Source organism: Podarcis pityusensis (assembly GCF_964106645.2).
Source record: "Podarcis pityusensis genome assembly, chromosome: 6".
In the NCBI taxonomy this organism is placed as follows: Eukaryota; Metazoa; Chordata; class Lepidosauria; order Squamata; family Lacertidae; genus Podarcis; species Podarcis pityusensis.
Window position 1 is genome coordinate 31,657,659 of NC_138030.1, and position 15,340 is coordinate 31,672,998.

General features: G+C 45.4%; 1 protein-coding gene across 1 annotated transcript in view; it reads left to right on the plus strand.

The window, feature by feature from the left end:
* Positions 1–15,006: 15,006 nt before the first annotated feature.
* ADORA1 (adenosine A1 receptor) overlaps positions 15,007–15,340 on the plus strand; it is a 55,815-nt gene continuing 55,481 nt past the window's right edge. The window contains exon 1 of the mRNA XM_081010606.1: positions 15,007–15,331. The gene's annotated coding sequence lies outside the window, so the exon portion shown is untranslated. The remainder of the gene's footprint in view (positions 15,332–15,340) is intronic.

Below are 15,340 nucleotides of genomic sequence, written 5' to 3' on the forward strand. Positions count from 1 at the left end.
TCTAGCTAGTGTGTTATGGGATTGACTGACCCTATGAATGCTTACTCCAAAGTTAGTTCCACTCTGTTCAGTGGGGCTTATCAAAGTGTGCACAGGATTGTAGCCTGAGTTCAGACTCCACTGAATTTCAGAAAGTTTGGGGGCCATTTTTTACAGGTGAATCATGGGCCATAGTCTGAATATTCAAACCAGCTTGCTGATTTGCATTAAGTGGATATATGCATTGAAGTTTTATATTGCAATATGAATGGCCCTTGTTGTACCAGTTTGTAAAGGTAAAGGGACCCTGACCATTAAGTCCAGTCGCGGATGACTCTGGGGTTGCGATGTTCATCTCACTTTATTGGCCAAGGGAGCCGGCGTACAGCTTCCGGGTCATGTGGCCAGCATGACTAAGCCACTTCTGGCGAAACCAGAGCAGCGTACGGAAACACCATTTACCCTCCCGCCGGAGCGGTACCTATTTATCTACTTGCACTTTGACGTGCTTTCGAACTGCTAGGTTGGCAGGAGCAGGGACCGAGCAATGGGAGCTCACCCCGTTGCAGGGATTCAAACCGCTGACCTTCTGATCGGCAAGCCCTAGGCTCTGTGGTATAGCCCACAGTGCCACCTGCGTCCCTATTTACCTCGGGACTGAAAAAGAAAAGGTTTGCAGTAGGGGGGAGGGGGAGAGAGAGCAGTATCAGCGGCCAGCTGAGGCCAAGACCTGATTTTTGGACAGAACAGACACCTAACAAGCATCTGGAGAGAGAAAATCTAACTTCTTTTGCTATCATGGCTGCATCGTTTTCTATATCCATCCTGGGAAGCCTCCAGAAATAGACTCCTTTGTCAGAAAAGCAGTTGTTCTGCAGGGCATTGGTGTCCTCCTTTTGCAGCTCATCTCCCCTCCATCTGCAGCGGATGAAACCATCTCTTTCTTCTCTCAACCTGGGAGACCTTGCCAACTTCATTCAAGCACAGATTTGGTTTGGAACAAAACTGCCTTTCAAGAGTCCCTGGGGGAAAAACAGGTCAGCATCCACTACGTATCTGCTCCTGCTCACGTCTCACCAAAGGATCCAACATCAGCTACCATAATTCCTTTTGGAGTATTATAATAGGGGGGAAACCCACCCTCTTTGCTCTGAACACACACACAAATATCTCCATTTTCTAGAGGATGCCCACATGCTGCTGCTGCTGTGTGTTCTTGCAGCCAGAAATGCAACATCTGAACTGGGACATGCAGATCAGAGTACATTGGAAGAATTTCAGTGAATGTCTCAGTAAGTCTAGCTTAGGGATGAGCGGATCTATCAATTCCAGTTTCTCATTTTCTCAGCCTTAAGTTCTGTTCTCCACATTCCTGCATCAGTTTGTGATCCGCCCCCCCTAAAGTCATAAAATTAGCATTTTAAAGTGATTTCCCCCTAATATACACATTTTTCTATCCAATTTTACTTAATAGACACATTTTTACAAGCCAGCTTCTCCTAATATGATGCATTTTATGCTATCTTCACCAATATATGCCTTTTAAAACACACTTTACCTAAGTATATGCAATTTTTAGTATATGATTTGGCTGAGGAACTGAATTTCAAAATTGGGAGGATGTGAATTTTGAAGGATGGCTTTGTTTCAGTTTGAGTTTTGTTTTGGAAAGTGTGAATTAGGTAAATTCCCCTTTAAATGATACCTTTTAAATGAAATATTTTGTTGATTTTGCAAGCACCAGTATGATAAAGCCAACATTTATAAAACAAGCAAATGTAAGTTTCATGTGAGTTATTATTGCAGGTTTGGCTTGGAAAGGAATAGCAGGTGTGAGAATCAGGTATGCATACGTGCAGGACAATAATCTGATATAATCTCCCGAACCAAGCCTGGGTACCTGAAGGTCATAAACCCTCAGGAGAAAGACAGATAAAGGTTAAGAATGGGAAGCACACTGTATCAAACTGGCCAGACTGGGCTTGACCTTTGTGCGCCATAAATTAAGCTCTCCACAAGGGCAGGATGTCAAATACGTCTGTACCAGTTACTGAGTGAAAAATCAGAGGATGTTTTCTTGCCTCCCACAGTCATCGATCTGACTGCCACTAAGAGAAATATAATAAGGTCTTTATGAAGCAGTTTTGGCCAGTGAAAATTGAAAGACGTGCTAAAGGGGCTGGTTTGGGGGCCACCTGATTAGTTAATTGGAGAAATGCAGCTAAAGACTAAGAAGTGCTAGAAGCATAAGGGCAAAACCACCACATGTGGAGGGATGAACCTGACCCAGCACATCCCCAGCACTCGGACAATGAAGAAAAATGGATAAAACTCAGTTTTACTGAAGTAAAGTACCATCAGTGAATCAGTTTCAAGAAGCTTCTCTCACCATGGCTGATATTACCTTGGGGGGCGGGGCCATAGGTTCAAAGGGATCCCCCAGGTCTGATTTTCAAACATTTTGCAGTCCTTGGAAACTACCAAATTTTGCATTGCATCTGATATCGTTCTGACACTGGACCCTTTCTAAGTGAGGCCTGGGGAGCGTCTCCACCCCTATCGCTATGCCCGGACACTGAGGTCCAGCACCGAGGGCCTTCTGGTGGTTTCCTCGCTGCGAGAAGCCAAGTTACAGGGAACCAGGCAGAGGGCCTTCTCAGTAGTGGCACCTGCCCTGTGGAACGCTCTCTCACCAGATGTCAAAGAGAACAACAACTACCAGACTTTTAGAAGACATCTGAAGGCATCCCTGTTTAGGGAAGCTTTTAATGTTTGATGCATTACTGTATTTTAATATTTTGTTGGAAGCTGCCCAGAGCGGCTGGGAAAACTGAGCCAGATGGGTGGGGTATAAATAATAAATTATTATTATTATAATTATTATATTGCAGTCACTTAGATCCATGCATTTAGCAAAACTATGAGCTTGCAGTGCTGCTAGCCAGTGTTCCCCACCCCACCCCGAATCAAGTATAATGCTTAGCAGTCATTCCAGGAAACCCCTGCCTGAAACAAGTCTCCAGATCTCTCCACTCCAGCCTTCTCCTATGTGCCAAATTGATTATCGTGTTCCAGGAGAGACAACCCAAGACGGTCTAGAAAAGGGTGCAACAGAGAGGAAAAGGGTGCCAAGCTCCCCCGCCACCTCCACCACATCTGCAGTGCAGTAGAAAGAAAGGGCTTATTTAGGCTCCAGAAGCACCTGAAGTGAAAGGGAACCAAGAGAAGAATCCTCCAGTGAAGGCCAGGATACCTCTGCACTGCGTTTAATAATTGGGAGAAGTTATTTAAGTTGGCAAGCCTTCTGGTACCGTCTAAGTTGAGGGTTCCCAAGCTCCCTTCTTTATATTTCATATACAGAACCATCCTCACTCTCTTCCCACTGTTAGAAAAACCATCAGTGTACTGTAGCCAAATTTGCAATTGGGAGGAGGGGGGGGGACAAGGGAGGTCCTGAGTCCCAGTGGCACAATCCTAAACACGTTTCCTCAGAAGGAAAGAGTTCCAAGTAAGTATGCTCAGAATCAAAGCTTCAACAGGCCCTGACACTGGCTGTCCAGTTCCTTTGTGGCTGCGTGAGGATTTGAGCCCAGATCTACTCACAAGCCAGCGTTTTAACTGCACTACCAACTGGCTCTCCAGGGTCTCATGGCTTGTGGGGACCAGAGGACTCTAAGCCACAGCATTGCAGAGCTGAAGGGCAGCAGACTCTGGCCTCTGCCGCCAGCCAGGGGACCAAGAGCCACTGCGAGGCTCACTGCTTCCTCTGCCGCCCAGGAAAAACATTGTGGCAAGTGGAAGACCAGCCTGCCATCATCTATTGGCAAGAGCTGCAGGGAGCTTGCTTGGGGCAGGGGGAACTACTCTGCTCCAACTGCTGGTTGTCCTGGGGCTTCACAAGCAAGATGGGTGGAATGAGGACATTCTGGCCCCATCTATTAGCCAAAGGCAAAGGAGCCACCAGCTGCTCTTCAGACGAGAACACCAGCAAGGGAAGATCAGCTTGGTTGAAACTGGATTGAAATACTTAAACTCAGCAATTTGCTCAGGTCCTGAAGATCTTTTATCTTTTCCCTCTGCTCTCCTTTCCATGAGGCCGTGAAGTAAATTACAGTAAAATATAAAATATAGTAAGTAATTAAATAATAATAATTGGAGTACTTTGCATGAAAGAGAGCTTTCATTTCCCTATACATATTCTTCCCTTGTAATTATCAACAAATCACAGAGATTGACTTAACCTTTTGTGATATTTTTCTTTCCAAGGGATTGCGTCACCCCTACCTCTCTTTCCCAGGGAACTCTGTTCCATTTCAGGCTGAAATTCGGAGAGCCCAGGACCCCTATTGCATCTAAGCCTTGAGGTCACCAGATCACTGGTTTGCTGTTTTACACTCTTCTGCATCTAAGAGTGCACAGGGGAGAGAAAAGGCTGAGGGAATTGATCTTATTTATTCTATCAGCTGAGACATACTAATGTTTTTGATGGAAACGTTTGGCCCACTCCTGCCCTGCGCCAAACATTAGATTTGTTATAAATGGTATTAGGAATTACTCTTGGAATGTTTCCCAGGTTGATAAAATTAATAATGTGAACTCTTTCCAGTGATGGCTGAGATAAAATGAAATAAAATAAAGACTCTGTGAGTGGATGCAATACAGTGAATTGAAATCAGGAGGATTCTATATAAATTCATCCCAGGCAGAAAATGCTGACTTCTGCAGGAGTTTCTTTCCCAGTAAATACACTAATCTGATTCAGGGCTTCAGAGTTCACTGCTCAAGGATTGTGGGGATGGGAAGGAAATACCATAATGAGTGGGGGAAGGAAATAATGTTTTGCTATAGGCAAATGAAACAGAACAAACTCGCCCCTAGCCGATTCTGGAAAGGGCAATGCCAAGGGTACTGCAATTTCTGGCACTTTGGAACCTCACCTGTTTTGCATTAATTTGGCAGATGTTTCAGTGCCTACTTACAGAGACTTTTCAATATTGTGTTTTTCCTCCAGTTGCAGCTATGTGACTAGCACCAGTATTTATGCAAGCCTTCCCAACAGAGTTGCCTCCTTTTTTCTGGTGGGCAGAAATAAAAGAAGTGGCGTCACATCATCTGCTTGCTCTGCACCTGGTTTAATTATTTTCCAGGCAGGTATTAAATGCAATAGCATCCTCTGTCTGCTCATGCCCTTCTTTGACTCCCAGGGTGCAGACTCAGCGGTGTGAAGGCACCTTCCCCTGACATGAACTACAAGAGGTCTCAGGCCCAGGCCCAGGCCCAGATCCCCAAAAGAAAACAAAAGAAAACAAGTGGAGATCAGCCACTGCTCTAGTGAGAAGTAGGTCAGAACCCATGAAAATCCTCTAACCTTTCCTTGTGGAATAGAAACATCCATAATCAGTATGCAAGGTGATGAGCTATCTCTGCATTCATAATAGCTCTGCTGCAGTGTGACATCCTTGCCTCACAAAGGCCTATTATGCACCTTCCTTATTGCATCTTGTTTGTGTTCGGCGCCGTGTCAAGTTCATGTCAATCATTTATTTTGCAAAACATTATCGCATCGCCGAACCAAATGTTTATTCAACTGCTGTAGTTCCCATCTTAATTTAGTATTTCAGTCACAGAGAGAAGAAGCTTCCAAACAGGAGTGCCGGGAAAGATTTTGCAAGTGCAGAAGTGAGAGATCTGGTCTCTTTCCCTCCTAGGTTCATCAGCTGCCGTCTTACCAGTAATTTCTTTTGGCGCTTGGAGCTCAAAATTCTCTCCATCAAGGTCCGCTTGCCATTTGCAGAGGCAAGCGTGTATCCCCAGGAACAACCTTTTGGCTGCTACATAACACCTTCTGTTACTCTAACTTGGAGAAGACCCAGTTTTATCACACAATTTACCATGAATTGGAAAGCAATTAATTTGCTTTAATTCCATTCTTAAGAACTTCCCAAGATTATTATTTTTTTTAAAGAACTTGTTACTGCTCCAAATCCCAGAGTGGGGATTGCTCACTCCATTAGACTGGAGTACCACCTTTTTTTGTATTGTGTAACCACCTCCACTTGCAAGAGGTGGCAAGAGCAGGCATTTGAGAGCCTATTGCAGCAGTCTGAGCTGTTGGGAAAACAGCTAGAGAAGACTAGTCTGCTTTGAATGCACAGGACATCAATAACTTTGAAGAGGGACAATACAAAATGGAGACAGGGTCATGCAGGGGCATAGTGTGTGTGTGGGGGGGGGCATGGCTCATGGTGCACAATTTTTGAGGGGGCATGAACCAGACAAGCCCCCCCTGGCCTGGCCCTGTGCTCCCTTCCACCTCCAAAGGGCCGCATTGACCAGCCAGACAAGTGGCTCAGTGTGGCCCTGCTTTGCTCCAGTGGGGGGTGGGGTTGCTCTGGCAGCATCAGTGATGAGGGCTGGGCTGCCCCCCCCCCCAGCGTGTATGTGCCCCCTCCTCAGGCGCCGGCAACTGACGCTACACTGCTGGGGTCTTGTGCAAGGTGAGGCAACTGGAGGCTCAAGACCCTACTGTTGCACACCACCCAATCTCCATGGGCCATGAGAGATTCCAGGGGTTTCAGGTACACTTACCAGAGTCTGTGTTTCCTTTGGAGATAATAAGGCACAGCAGAGTCTGGTGTCCTTATGATATATGTGTCAGGGAATGGTCTGAAGCTGAGGATTGGGGAATGCATTCTATGGCAGATCAGCTTCTCTCAGAAGAAGAGCAGGAGGAGGAAGTCACCCACCCCTCATCCACAGCATGTTCAGAAGCAGAGAGAGAGACAGAAGCTGAACAGCGTAGACAGGAGTTATCCAGCTACGAGATAGGAACAAGGGAAACAGAAGGGAGGGAACAGATAGCTGAGATGTCATTTGAGAGTGTGGGGGACCCCCCTCCTTATGGACTAGAAGGTCTGAATGTATCAGAGAGCAAAGTAGGCAGAGAGAAGAAGGAACTTCCCGTTGGTGTCTTGGATGTGGTGGAAGGCGGAAGATTTAGAGTAGCCAACTGCCCTCCTTCTGGAGACCTGTATATTTGTGCTTGCAACATGATGCCGTAATAAAAGGACTATAAATTATAAACTGCTCGTTAATTCTTATTTATGAAATTACCGAAGAGAGAGGAGGACTCTCCACGCCTGACAATATGGCTTATTTGCACATATATACAACCTGATATAATAATAATAATAATAATAATAATAATAATAATTTATTATTTATACCCCGCCCATCTGGCTGAGTTTCCCCAGCCACTCTACAGAGTATTCACATCCCAAAAAGGTTCTGTTCCTCCCATTGCTGCAGCCTCTGATTCCTAGAGACTCCACATGTCAAGTCTGACCCTTTCTGCAGCATAAAACAGACTGCCTGCCTCCTTCTTCTGCCCCCTCCTCCAGCTTGCATGAGTGACACTTTTTTCCTGTTCGTCTACTTCGTTGTCCACTGTCATCTTGGAAACTTTCCCCTCCCAACTCTGGGATTGTCTTTTGCTAATTACCCAGAGCTCAGGGTGGGGTCTCTCCCCCCACCCCTTTGTTAAAGAATGTATGTTGCCTTGTTGATGGATTTCACTGATGGGTTAACGGCGGGCCATCATTTATTCTCTTAACCACTCTGCCATTAGGGCTGCTTAGGACATGGGAAGCTGAGTCCAGCTATTAAGGGTCTGACTTCCCATTTTGAGTCTCCAAGCATTGAATAATTCTAACTTTTATTGGACCCAGGAATTTAGGGGGCATCTGGCTCCCCACAAACCCATTACAATACTTTGGCTCTTCTGCCCTCTGGCCACATGGCCACGAACCCTCTGCCCCATTCACACTGGTCATTTCTCTCACAGGAGATTGTTGTGAGGCTTGGGAAAGAGTAAGTGCCACATATGCTTTCCTTGGAGGAAAGGTGAGATAAAAGTGCAATAAAATACACCAATAAGGTGAATGTCCTCCTTTTGGAACATTAGCATCAACCTTGGAAGAAGTGAAACTTCAAGTGGACCCACTCCAGAGTCCCCCACTCTGTATAGACCTATCAATTGCCCTTCAGATCTCCTCTGTGTCATAGTAGTAATAATATCAAAAAACTACAAAAAACGCCCCAACAGCTGGTGGCCAGAGAGTATCCGGCTGTTCAAAATAACCTCTCATTGTTGTGCTGTGTGTTTCTCACCTACGTGTTGCATCCACCAGCTGGATTTCACCTAATGCACTGAATTTCCTGAAGCTGCCTTTACAAAGTAGCTGCCTTTCATATGATGGATAGGGTACTGAATTCTAATTGAGGTCCTGAAGGATTTCTGTAATGTATATAATACATGATGACTAGCGCAGTAATGGACTGTGTCTACATCTCCGTCGTTATTGTAGTAATGCAATGCCAAAGTTACATTCAATCAGTGGACCGAAGGATATGACAGACCTTCCCATTTTGTTTCAGGAAATCGCAATGCAGCCATTGCTTTTTAAATTTAATTTATTCATTGCCCTTCATATACATTGCAAGGTGATTTACAACCATACAACAATACAACTAAAACTAAGCTTAAAAAACACATGCACAAACACGAACCAAAGCAGATATCTACTTCTTTTTTACTCCAGCTGGGGAAGCTTGATGAAACAAGAATGTATTCAATTGTTTCCAGAAACTACAAATAGGGGGCACCTGTCGTATCTCAACAGGAATGCTGTTCTACAAAATAGAACTTTGGCAGACGTTTGTTATCATAGTACACCATCAGTTTATATGAAGCTTTACTGTAAGCAAATCTAAGTCCTCAAAGGCACCAGAAATTCAGGGGATGGGGGGGAGGGGATGGCAAAGGACACACAGATGTGGAAGAAACTGGGAAGTCAATGATACCAAGGGCTGGACCAGCTTTTGTGCACATTCACCTTTGTTATCTTTAACTCTCCCTTCCCTTCCTCCCCTCACTAAAAATTTAGACTGAAAAATCTTTGGAGCACGGAACTGCCTTTTGCTGAACTTTGTGGCTACCAGTCACGATGGCTCTCTTCTACCTCCATTGTGAGAGGCATACAACCCAAGACAGGTAGAGGCAGTATGTCTCTGAATGCCAGTTACTGGAACCACAAGTGAGCGGAGTTCTGTTGTGCTCAGATCCTTTTTGCAGTCTTCCCACAGACATCTGGTTGGCCATGGTAACAACAAGATGCTGAAGTAGATGGACCAGTGGCTTGATCCAGCAGAATGTTCTTCTTACATTCTGCCAAACACATATAAATGTAAAACCACAGATGGAGAGCCTGCAACCCTCCAAGTGTTATTGAACTACGATTCCAGCAGAGGTGCATTCCAGCCACAACTGGTGGGCCACAGGTTCCCCATCCCTCCTGTTCATAGCCATGAATATTGAATGTGCTTACTTCCATCTGTTTCGGATTCTTTTTAGCTGGAGGTGAGATTTCTGTTCGCACCTGTAAAATGAAAATGGCAATGGTTGTGTGGATGAATGTAGGAAAGTACTTCGAACTTTCAACCTCCTTAATGACAGACATCTTGCATGAACATTAGCTGTTTGCAGAGTTCCCATAGGCATCTGACTGACCACTGGGAGAACAGGGTGCTGAACTGCATGAGTCTTTGGTTAAATCCAGGAGAGCTGGAGAAAATTTTAGATGTTAGTTAGTAAAGTATCCTTAGAAGCTCTACAACAGCCTTTCTCAACCTGTGGGTCCCCAGATGTTGTTGTCCAACAACGTCTGGGGACCCACAGGTTGAGAACCGCTGCTCTACAGAGTAGGTGCCCCACTCTCCCTTTCATGTGCTTTTGGATACTTGGCGGTAAGTGTGCTGGTCCAGGGGGCTAACCGAGAGGCAAGGTCTGAGTCCAGTCCGAGGTCAATGGTGAGGTATGGAGGCTGTCCATCAAAGCTGTAGCTGAGTCTAAGGCGGGGAGTCAGGTGGGGCCAGGAACTCTGGCAGAAGAGCAGGACAGGGTGCAGGCAGGAGCAGGAACATTGCCCCTGCAACCTGGGACTGGGGCTGACTGGCTTTTATCTGCCCCGAGGCATAGGGCGGGCCCGGTCCACAGGGGACTCGCCTCTCCTGGCCTGGAGGCGAGCACTCCTCCTGCGGGAACTTAGTTCCCTCCACCTCTCTGCCTGAGCCTCTGCAGCTCAGGAAAGGCTGGAGGGTTACCGGACCCAGAGGCAACCTCCTCTTCCCCTGACGGGGCTGAGAGTTGAGCACCTGCAGGCAATGGGTCCTCCATCACCTCAGGGCCCAGAGCAGACTCAGCTGGTGCCTGCACCTGAGGATCCAGCACAGGTGAGAACCCTTCAGGCTCAGGCCCCAGCCCTGGCTCAGCTGGTTCTGGAGGCGGGTACTCCTGTGCAGGCTGGGATTCCTCAGGTTCAGCCTCTGAGTCTGAATCCCAGGCCATCACAGTAAGAATCTGTCAATTTCAATTTCTAGCTTGGTCGCCATCAGCAATTAGAAATTCCACACAAGTATGGTGGAAGAAAGAAAACAAGTGGATGCTAGAAGAGGGGAAGCCTCTCTGCTCTCCCACAAGAGAAATGAAGCTCCTTATCCATCTTCTGCCAACCTCCAAGAAGGTAGTAAAAAACAAACAAACACCGGACAGGTAACTTTTGAGGGCTGATTTACAACGCTGCCTTATCTGTTTGGCCACTTACCTTGCTGGTACAGTGATAAGAAGCAAGAAGGACAAGGATTCCATGCCATTCACAGCTTTTCCTAATGGCCATAACCTAGCCATCCCTTTCCACAACAGACCATGTGAAGAGGTGTGGATTGCACCACCTTCTTACATGCATGTGAGAAGAAGACAATTTTCAGGGTGCCCCTAAAATAGATGCAGTAAATAAAGTGGCACTTGGCAGAACATCCCCATCATAACTAACACCTCATTTCACATTACCATCCTGTCACTTATGAATAATCATATAGTATATTTTTAAAAAATCTAATTTGTGTGAAGAATGATGATACAGGGAACCAAGATGTCAGCTGAAGCCCAAGAGTGATGACAGGTGCACTTTCTTGCAAGCAAAGAAGCCAAGCTTGATTGCAGCAGACTGATGGTGCAAACTCAGCAAGGGAAGAGCAGAAATTAGTCCAGACTCCCTTACGTGCCAGAGATGTGGCAAGGATCAAAGAAACTTAGTTGAGGAGCCTCAGGGATAAGGCCAGGGCGGTCTGAGAATGCATGGAAGTACAAGGTTGCTCCAACAATTGGCTTTGCCTGCCCGGCACGCTTTGGAACAGAGGTGAGGGAGGTCTCTCTGGGTCATGTGACTTGTGCAGGAACATGGCCCTGAAAGACGCACCTCCTGGTTTTCTCCCGAAACATGTTGGAGGGTATGCCTGTTCTATCAAGCCATGTGATCTTACTGAGGGGTCTGGGTCTGCTCCTGCTCCTGCCTCTTGATGTGCTGCCATTGCTTCAGAGACAATGCCTGGCTTTCTGCTTTGCCTGGTGGAAAAGTAGTCTCCTTGGCATTGCCAGGGCTCACCCTGAGCCAAGGCAGGAGGACTGGAAAGACTTCTCAATGAAGTCTCAGTTCCAAATTGGGGAACCTTGAGTGGGAAGGTTCTGATCTGTGGTCTCTTCCATTTCCTTGGTATCCTCATCAAAGTCATGGGAAGACACTGGGGACTTCCGGGGTGGCGCCATCGGCAATGGCGGACTCCCTCTGAACTGGAGGGACTAGCTCCGCGCGAAACGGGTCTTTTCCGCTACGGCGAAGCGGGGACCCTTTTAAAAATCACAGGCGGATGAAGCCTGTGACCATGGGACTCGGCGGGCACCCTTAGCGCCCCCCCAACCCGCAAAGGAACCCACTAACGGGCTCCGAAGCGAAGAGGGGGAAGTGGTGCGGTGCTGTGAGTCAACTGCTAATTCCGTGGAGCGAAGCCGCATAGCCGTTGCCGGAGAGCACTGCCTTTTTCCTGGGACAATTTGGCTTCTAAAATAAGCACCCGTGAGTACTTAAACTTTGAACAATTGGACTTTAAATAAGGACTTGCGAGCAGAAAGGAATTGGACTTAAAAATTTACTTCAATTTGGTACTGAAACGGGAAGGTCTAAACAGGAAGTCAGCCTTCCGTTTCTTTGTAGATAGAATAAAGCAAAGACAACGTAAACTAGAGCTCAGAAAATTGCTTCTAAAGGATTGGCTTTCATCATTTAAAATCCTTGAACCCCCCTTCGGCAGCAGGAGAAGAAGGGGGATCTTTTTCGGACTGTTTAAACCTGCAGAAGTGAGTTTAAAGTAAAGTAACTTTCCACCGTCCTGATCCTGGAGTGGGGTGTCAGGACTGACGTTTGAAGCTCATTGACCAGAGACAAACGTTTTTGACGGATAGCTAAAAGAAGAGAAACATAGTGATTCCACTGTTTCCTTTCGCATTTTAAAGGAACAAATATTGACAAAATATCTCAAAAAAGAAACTTTGTTGCAAGAACAATTAGAAGTTTTCCCCCTAGAGGGAGACTCGGAAACTGTAACTAATTCCAGGGAGCTTGCAGCTGTCACTGATTACAATCGTGGTAAAAGGCTTGTGACCCTGTAGGACAATGTATTCAGAAGCTCTGTTGTGTGCTCTCTGTAAAATAAATGCTCTACTGGAACAGTTAACTGAGAAGACGGATTTGATGACTAATGCGGTCAGAATTTTTGAACAGGCAGTGGGAAACTATACGGAGCCCACCCAGGAATTAAATCAGGAGTGTGCCCTGACAGAACAGATGAGAGAAGAGGATGTTGCGGAATCTTGGGCGCCAGAGATGGAGGGAGCTGCGGCCCAGCAGGAACATGAGCTTTTGGATTTGACAAATGAACTTGGAAAAAGCCAGATTAGGAAAGATAAAGTTTGGACTGGTTTGGAAATGGGGGGTTGGATAGACCCCCCTATGCAGGGATGTTTGGACTTTCCGAGTCTGGCAATGGGCCGTGAGATGTTTGGAGCTGTGGGGGCTCTCAATTTTGGAGGGATTCTGAAACATGTTTTTAAATACTACATGGAGTTTAGTCTGGACTATAGAAAAGGGGCTGATTTGTTGAAAAGGGTCAAAAACATTACCAAACTGGAGTTCCCACGAGTGAAAGGAGAATATGAAGAAGAGCCGCGGGAGGGACATGGAAGGGACTTAAGGGCCTCGGATATAAGGTTACCAGGCTAATGCGCTAGATTAATGGGATAAAAAGGACTGACAAAACCCGTGACCAGGAGGAAGGGACGCTGGATGAAGATTGGATTGTTTTTATTGCTTTTTTTAATTACTAGGATTGTTTTATAAAATTGATGAATGTTAGAAAAATGTTGGAACGAAATTACTTGGCTCTAGCAAAAATGTTTAAAGAATTAGGCAAGAATGTTATGGTTATGAGAAGTGGGTAAAATAAGATTTAAGTTTTAAGGTTTAAGGTTTTTTATAAGATAAGATGAAAATAGATTAAGGTAATGTAATGACAGAATATTATGAAATATGGAAAGGATTTGCTGCGATAATTATTAATTGGGATACAAAAAAAGGGAGGAGGAGGAGGTCAAAGAAAGAAGGTAATGAAAGTTGAAGATTTGAGAATGATGGTTTTATTTTTATCTGTTTGTGGTGTATTTTTGTTTTTTGAATTTGTATTGTTGGATGTGGCTTGTTTTTTTTCCTTTTTTCTTTTTTTTCTTTTTTCTTTCTCTGCTTTGTCTTTTTCTGTAATTTTAAAATTTTTTCAATAAATATAATTTAAAAAAAACCACAAAGTCATGGGAAGACACTGATCTGTCAGTGATTTCCCTTAGTTCTCTGCCTTCTGGTGTTAACTAGATTCAGCTTGTATCAAGCTTTACTGTATCTTCATAACTCACGTTTTTATACTGTGAACTGCCCTGAGATCTTTGGAAGAATGGATATATATAAATACAATACAGAAAGTAAATAAATAAAAGTAATAAATATTTTGACATTTTCCATCGGGATGTTCTACATCGGGGTCAGCAACCTTTTTCAGCTGTGGGCTGCTCCACTGTCCCCTCAGACCATGTGGTGGGCCGGACTATATTTTGAGGCGGGAAATGAACAAATTCCTATGCCCCACAAATAACCCAGAGATGCATTTTCAATAAAAGGACACATTCTACTCATGTAAAAACGCGCTGGTTGCCGGATTGAAAAGGCAATTGGGCCACATCCGGCCCCTGGGCTTTAGGTTGCCTAGCCCTGTCTTTTGAAATCTTTTGAAATCGGTTTAGATTATTATTATTTTATTATTTTGAAATGTTTTAAAATGTGATTTTATTTTATTTTAAATTCTCTTGTTTCAACTTTTTGATGTTTGCCTCCCTGGGCTCCTATTGGGTGGAAGGGCAGGATAAAGATTTAATTTATGAATAAATGTGGGGACCTGTTTCTTAATTGTTGCCATTTGGTTGGTAATGCTGCTGTTAATGATCCACCCTAGATCAGACGTCAACTTGCCAGTAGGTCTACCAGCTTCATTCCAATGGAGTAGAGCATCAGCAGAAGTCCTCAGCACAATCACAAGAGGATGTCAAGGTAGTCATGTCTTCAGATACCTCTGAGTCCACTTTTTGCAAGCAGAAGCAAGAGGGGTCTTCTCACTGCCATGGAGATAAATCTTCCTAGGGAACTCAGCTCTGAAATATTTTTTTAGCAGCAGACCGAGTCTTGGAATGGGTGAAACATTAATAGATAAAAGTGTCTCTGAACATGTGCAGAGATTTCTTTCTCTGGTACTGAGCAGATGAAACCTGTTCTGCCATAGCAAGGGCTAAAGAGAAGAGCCCACTCAATTTTTGAATTAAGCATTTTGCAGCAACAGTGGCTGACTTCTTAGCAAAGGATTTCAGTACTCTGGGATATGGAAGCAAGAGAAGCTCTCCGATGTGGCTCTGTCTGGTGCAACATTCTGTTGCAGGTCAGCGAGCCAGACCCCACCCTCCACCCTGACACACAAACACACATGCACAAAACAGGCCACTACCTCTTTAAAATATTGCAGGCACAGCCGGTGCAGTGTGCTGGACCATGTGATAGCTTGAAAGGCGGTTAGAAGCTGCAGGAGAGGAGACGTGGGGATGAGAGCTGCCTGCCTGCCTGCACCAGAGTTAAGAATACACTGCAGTGAATCAAGTGCTCCTTCCAACCGGGGGAGTAAAAGTTCATGCCGTAGGGAGAGCAGGGCAGGTTTCATTCATCTGCAGGATGCCAGGAGCCACGGGGATCTAACGGAGCCATCCGAGAGCAGAATGGTACCTACGCTCCCACAGCCTGCCTGCCCTGGGTGTGAAGTCTTCACTTGGAGGAGGAAACAGTAACACACACTGGAATCTGTGTAGGAGAAAGTGAGTCTG